The sequence below is a fragment of the Polyodon spathula genome, chromosome 1 (genome assembly GCF_017654505.1).
Source record: "Polyodon spathula isolate WHYD16114869_AA chromosome 1, ASM1765450v1, whole genome shotgun sequence".
NCBI classification, from domain to species: Eukaryota; Metazoa; Chordata; class Actinopteri; order Acipenseriformes; family Polyodontidae; genus Polyodon; species Polyodon spathula.
Window position 1 is genome coordinate 53949095 of NC_054534.1, and position 7335 is coordinate 53956429.

At 35.8% G+C, this 7335-nt stretch overlaps 1 long non-coding RNA gene across 1 annotated transcript in view; it reads right to left on the reverse strand.

Moving 5' to 3' along the window:
• The window catches only part of LOC121319695, an 8284-nt gene extending 1166 nt beyond the window's left edge, over window positions 1–7118 (reverse strand). Inside the window, exons 1-5 of the long non-coding RNA XR_005950742.1 lie at window positions 6982–7118; window positions 4984–5193; window positions 4439–4640; window positions 2040–2198; window positions 1569–1678 (exon numbers count right to left, since the gene is read on the reverse strand). This is a non-coding gene — a long non-coding RNA (uncharacterized LOC121319695). The remainder of the gene's footprint in view (window positions 1–1568; window positions 1679–2039; window positions 2199–4438; window positions 4641–4983; window positions 5194–6981) is intronic.
• Between the last annotated feature and the right edge of the window lie 217 nt (window positions 7119–7335).

The following is a 7335-nucleotide window of genomic DNA, read 5'->3' on the forward strand; positions in this document are numbered from 1 at the left end:
CTGCATTGTAAATTCTGTTCTTTGTGCAAGAAGCAGAATGTGTTTAAAAGACAAGCCTTCATCTCAGTAGCTTTTGATAACGAGAAAGGCAAAAGAGCGATTTCGAAATCATAAAAAAAAAACTATGTGAACACATCTTGGAACATCTCGATAAACGATTGCGGAAAACTCGACCACTATCTGCCAATTGCTATGAACTGCAGTCAAAATTAAAATCGAACTATGCCAAAATCTGGACCAGTGTGTAATACAGAATCTCATTGATTCCATGCCTGCACTGATCAGATTATGCTCAGTTTTGTGCTTAAATGTTGTATCTGGTATAAAAAATGTTCCCTCTGTTTCAAGGTACGGTAAGGCACTGTACATGGTTCAGTGTGCGATTAAAAACTCACTTGTGGTAAAACTTTGAATGCTTTGTCAGGTCATCCCCAGCTAAGCACTCTCGAATGAATTGACAGTTGACATTGTTATATGCTGTAATGACCCATGCCCTTGGAAGATAAAGCAGAAGATGGAATGCATTGCCAGGTGCAACGAATAACCAATTTATTGGTAGAATTAACATGTCCTTGTTTGGGCAAAAAAAAAAACCCTAACTCCTTCCTTCACTCGTTGACCCCACTCGCACTTTCTAAGATCCTCCTTCTCTGTCAGGCTCTCGCTATACTTCGTTCCCCGGCTTCAATCCCTATCAGTCTCTCACAGGCCTACTTGCACTCGTTGTTTTGCACTGGAGTTCTAACTGCTTTGTTCTGTCAGCATTCGAACTTTCCACTCTCTCTGACTCACACTGCTCCCGACCACTCTACCTGTACTGACCAACAAGATCCATCCCTCTTTCCTCTCCCCATTCTAAGTGGCGAGGTGGCACCCGTTACAGTACACCCAATATATACACAGGACAAGACAGAAGATACAAACAAAAGGGACAACATACAAGTCCAATAGACACACAACGGTGCCCGGGTCGCTACAATACAATTGTATGTTCTTAAACCCTGTTCTTGTTTTTATAAACAAACTAAAAGTGGGAGCAGGTCTTACCATGGAAGTAAAAACATATATTTCCTCAATTTGTCTACATTAAAATCCACCAGCACAGCGTGATCAAAAGGTTTGCTGCAGCAGCTGCTTCCATTCTACCTGTCTTATAGTTTAAATAGTGAGGCTAAAAACAGCTTGAATACCAGACGCGGCTCCTAATCAGGAATGACAGGTGTCAGGATAGCGAAAGTGCTTAGTTGGCTACACCCACTTTGCTGATAAGTTATTATTACATGCTATAATGAATTGGCATTGAATTGAATGAAGGAATTGCAAACCACCCGGTTCAAAGACGAATATCTTACCATTCAATGAAAGAGCAAGCTCTATAGTTGAAAGGTAAGTATGGTTGTAAGTAAGGTTGTGCTGAAGTCAATACTATTAACTAATCTGCTAGATGGAGATTCATTACAATGCTGTATCACCCTCACATATTGTATACATTTCAATAAAATAGTGTGTGTAACACACACACACACACACACACACACACACACACACACACACATATATATACATACCTGTTACTGTTTAGACAACAATGTGGCTATCCCCTTTATCTTGTTGTAGTTTTTCCTTTTCTTCATTTCCTCCATGGTAAAGTTCTGTAAATCTTTTCTGAGCTCTGCAACTAAAGAGATAACCAGGACTAGCCTTAGTCATAATCTCGAAAAAGATATTAAAACACTACAAATGCAGATCAGTTGACCGTGCACACAGGGAAGAAAGTCTGTTATGCTTCTTTAAAAGTCTGTTTTGATGGAGTAAATATACATTGATATTCATGAAACTGGTATAGTCATCAACATTATAGACATTACATCATTAAGTGTGATGCACGTACAAATAATTTTTAAAAGGGGTGTTGAAAAGATATTTTATTTCAGTAAAAAAAACTTGCAATTAAAGTTCCCCTTGATGTTTCTCCCCTACAGATAGCTTGACCAACAGTACCAGAAATTCCTCACAAAAAAGTCCTAAAATATACTCACTGGGCACAAATAATGATGACAACTGCAGTAAGACTTATCAAAGAGAACACCACAGCTATTACTACAAGTATAGATTGGGTGGCATCTATACTATCTTCTCTGATTACAGACGACAGCTGCTGAACCCCACATCTCTCGCCACTATATCCTTTGAGACATCTGTGGACAAGAACAAACAACAAGGATAAGAACTCAGCTTTAGTAATTCAGTAAGATGCTTACACTTGAAATACACTAAATACTGACAGAAAACATATTATATTTTTACTAGAAATTCCCCTTGGCAAACTGTCTAAGATATATATGTAAATGTTACTCAGGATCAAAATAATGCTGTTGTTTTGCAACCAGTACAATATTTAACCGCTACTCATGATTTAAAGGCCTATGCATGGCCTACTGGCAATAATCTGTGAATAACTGAATTCCAGAAATGTTTTTGATTACAGTCATGACACCAAACACCTTCCATCCAAATGGAATTAAACCTATTATTATTATTATTATTATTATTATTATTATTATTATTATTATTTATTATTATTCATGCATCCATTATCATTAACCGCTTAATAATTTACAGGGTCGCGGTGAGCCGGAGCCTAACCCGGCAGACAGGGTGCAAGGCAGGTCTGTACCCTGGACGGGACGCCAGTCCATCACAGGGCACCACACTCACTCTCTCACCACTAGAAATAGCGCAATCCTAAAACAGTAGTGCTTTAAATGAACAGGGAAAACATGAACTGGAATTACAGAATAATTTTGAATAGGTGTTAAGTATTATTTTCGTGATAACTGGGGCTAGAGCAGTACAATGAAATAATAACATGAATAAAGTAATATTAATAAGAAATGAATAGCTAATTGAAGAGTAAGTAGGGGTATACAAAGATAGTGTTATGCGTCCCCATGTGTTGCTACAACTCTTTCAGTAATGTATCTGTTATTTTTCTTTTAATTGTTCATTATTTTTAAAATAGCCACTCTAGTGCACTGGGGTTTGAAATCTGTCCTCTAAATCACTGCAGCAAGAGTGATCATATAAAGAAAAAACAGAACAACAAGTTCTCTGGCATTTCTTTTCCTTGCCACATCATGGATTGTTAATCCTTACACTATCAGTGCACTAGAGCAGCCATTTTGAAAAGAGCTTTGAAACAGACTTTAAAGATATAAGTGTAAAACGTTGTCAGGATGTTAAGAATGAAATGAAAAAATACAGGTACATTATTTAAACAGGTGTAGAAACACGTGGGAATGTATTACGCTATATTTTTCAGAACACCGCTACTTACTCTTTACGTTATAGTATTGTTAACCTTACCTGTGAAACTTTTTTTTTCACTATGCCTATACAATGTGTATCACTGAAATAATATAACATGCAATAATTGACTGTGTTGTTAGGAATTGAGTGGTTTAAAACAAAAAAAGCTATTATCACTACGTTTAAAGGTAATTCTCAAATATTTGCAAATACTCCATACTTAGTGCTGGCCGTTCCTATGTACAGTACTAATAATTCTAAATAGATCGGAATGACTTTGTTGATGCAGAAAGCTTCAGAGATGCCATTATACCCCATTTACAAAACTGTAAGCAAACCCTCAAACAGGCTTTAGCCTTTAGATACTGAAGTGCCAAAGGACGCTTGTCTTGCTGTGTTCCTGGAAAGCTAACTTGTGGTTGTATGACTGTACAATTCTGATTGTTGAGAAAAGGTCGGTGGGTGTTCTTTTATCCCATGACCAAGCCAATTATCTATTTACACTCAGGAGGTTGAGAGGATACTGATGAGCTCCTGGCTTCTGTAGGAAAAACGCCATCCCTGTAACTCACAAGCAACTGGCCAGTAGAGTCCACTGCAGCACAGGGTAGAGAAACTGCCCCTATTGATTTTGCCTCCCTAACCCGCAGGAGAACACAAACCTCAGATCCCCTGACTGAATGACTCCATGTGATCATGCCTTTACCAGTTCAGCAACTCAAGGACCTTAAAATCAATTTCTTTGCCTCAAAATATAATTATCTGACATTATTACTGGCCCTCAAGACCACAAAGAGGGGGTCAAGTTAATATTGTTTGTGTTTATAACAAAAGGTAAGAAAATTGATTTCAAAGCCTTTGTTAGCATCTCTTTCATAATAATTAATATAATATTTTAAATTACACTTTTAAAGACTTATAATAGATACTCCCGGAGGGTTTAATGATGCTTGTGTTTTCATTAAAGCCCATGTTAAATATCCAGACCAGCCCAACCTAATTACAAGTAATACTATTTTAGTGAAGCACAGTACAGACAGAGGTGTACAGCAGAACACATTAAAAAGTTGTTTCATCTAGCATTTCTAAATGTGTATTAATTATGAATGAGAATATGCACATTACTTACATACAGGTTGTTTCATTCAAATTTTCATAATGTACACACGCTCCATGAATACAATATTCACTATGTGTTGTATTACATGGGTTTGCTTTCAGTGTCTTTTTCTTGTCATTTTTGTCCTTGTTCCTTTGCTTGTTTTTTCTTTTCCTCGTTTTTTTTTTCTTGTCCTGCCCTTCTGATTTCTTGGGCTTAGCTACAGGTTGCACTGGAAAAACAAGAGATGTTGAGTTAAGGTAATGTCAGGAATGTATTGCCACTAAATGCATTCACAACAATTTCCTTTTAAAAGCAGTATATAGTTACATAGGCCACACATGTCTGTTGGTACTCCATCAAGAGTAACTAGCATCACAAGTATGTGTATGCTTTTTTGTTGTACTGATAGAATTCCAATATTTTCAACACAAGCAATCATTCTTAGGTATAGGCTGAACAATTAAGAATGCAAATATTTATTTTTGTGATGCTGTGACATTTAAAAATGATTATATGCTAAGAAATAAGTTGCAAAACATATAGTTTGCAAAACAATGTCATAGAATATTTACCTCTTACTGTGTCGTCGTCCAGACCTAGCAATGAGTCTCTAGGGATTGACACGTCTCTTTCATTTTCAGTGTCGTCGTCTTCTTCCTCAAACCTGTCCCCTGATGAAAAGTAATTTCTAGTAGCATCTTGTTCATAGTTTGTAGTTGTAAGTAAAAGCCCCTCACTATCTTCTTTTTGTAGATCAGTGCTTACAGCTCTGTACAGGCATACTGTGAAAAAAAAAAACCAACACATTTATATAATTTTGCCAATAAATCAAATGTATTTATTCATACCTAACACATTTCATAAAGTTCAGCCTCCAATGCATTGCTGATGTGGGTTCAGTCTTATGCTTCTACATGAGAGTGTTACAAATGGCAGAAACTGTAGCTTCACCAGATCCTCTGCAATGTTGGATTGTGTCTGATGCAATACATACTTTACATAAGTAGATAGCTAATATCCTGTAGATGAAAAATGACTACTTGCTTTCATCTTTTCTGCTGCTGCTGGCATGTTGTACTAAGGGGAGAACACTGGAGTTCCCTTGCCCAAACAGGGAGTGATTTGAAGGCATGGAGGAAATCTCTGAGAGACAAAACCAACAAGCCTGACCTTTTTAGGGACAGTAATTCAAGTATTAGATGGGTGCAGCAGATATAGCCTCTGGGTGTTTTGCTACTGGTTCAGTTAGTTAATTTATTTGATAACACCGTGTAACAAATTTTTTTTGTTACACGGATTTAGACACGAGTAGTTTTTCGAGATTTATGATTATACTGTATTTACAATATAATCGTAAATCTCGAAAAACTACTCACTTCTAAATCTTTTGTAGTCACTTTTGTATTACTTTAGTATAAATACATGTTAATTTGGATTTGTATGTTGTTTTTTTCTGACTTTATGTGAACTAAAAGACACACATTTGCCCGTTTTCACATTGGAAATAGTGATATTTTGAATATCACTGTCCTGGTCACAAAAGCAAAGTTTGTGGGGAATAATAGCCATTTTCTATACTTTTGAGGCATAAGCAATTAGGAAATAACACTTACTACCCAGGAACAAAAGTTGTGTTACACAGTGTACTCAAAACTCATGTTTGTACAAATGTTTCAGGATTAATATGGTTTGACGTATGAGATTAAGAAATATAAAGAATAAATAATTAAAAAATAAATAACACATTTCTCACCTGTGAAAAGTTAGCTCATCTTACAGCGGGGAGAAATTTAAACCTTTAAATAGCTAAATGACCATTGTGTTCATAGCAGTGAAAATTTATAATTTCAGTGAAGTCACTAACCAAAACATTTGTCTTCTTGACTTTAGTTGAACAAATGGATTGAAAAAGTCAGTGAAGCTTTTTCACTCTCACTAAAAAATACTGTACATTAACAAAACAGAAATGGCTAAAACTGAAGAGCGCCCAACTTGGTATGCCAGATATAGTTTACTAAAATTAAGTTTATCATATGTTAACGACTTTAATTATTGCTCTTTAAAAACTCAAAAAGTTAAGTACCTTTAATATAATACACTAAGGTACGGTAAGTTTAGTTTGGTGAACATAGAGCACACTGAACCTCGATTAGAACTATTCTTAGACAATGATCAGGACTGTGTAACCATTTTTGCGCTTGTACAACCAGTACTGTAAATTATACTGATGTGTAATTTACAGTACATACTTCTGAAAGACAGAAAATAGCATTTAATCCAGTTTCTATTTTGTTTAAAGAAAAACTTAATCATTGAACATGGTGTGTTTTATTATTTTAGTCATGACATGTCTACATTTTACCACACATTCACTAAGACTCTAAAGTAAATTACTCAATTTTATATAAATAAATCGTTTCTAAAGCCTTAAGAGTTAAACAGATGTTACAACAACACAATGTTTAATTATAGCTATAGCTGTAACATACCTGATTACAAAAGACAATAGTGATTGCAAACAACTCCATCAAAGTACCATCAAAAAATGTAATTCACAATTAAAGACTTACCTAAAAATATCAAAGATGTCCAAGTGAATCTGTTCATGTTTTATGTGGAGTGTTTTTTTCTTCTGTTATAAATGTTATAGTGCTTTTTGTTTCCTTCTGCACTCACTGTCTCTGTCGTTCAGGGCTACTGGTACAGTGCCTCTAGCAACAGAATAAATGTACTCAGTGGACAAGAGAAGGGTGTGTCTATTCCTATGCATCCAATCAAAAAACAGTGCGTAGAAACACACCTTAGAGGAAGTTTGTAGCCTGAGGGAAAGCAGCTATGTATAATCAGCATGTATGTAGCGCGCAGACATTTTCCTCAAAGTTTGAAAAATAAAGGGTGTTATAGGTGTAAATGAAGCTGTCAAA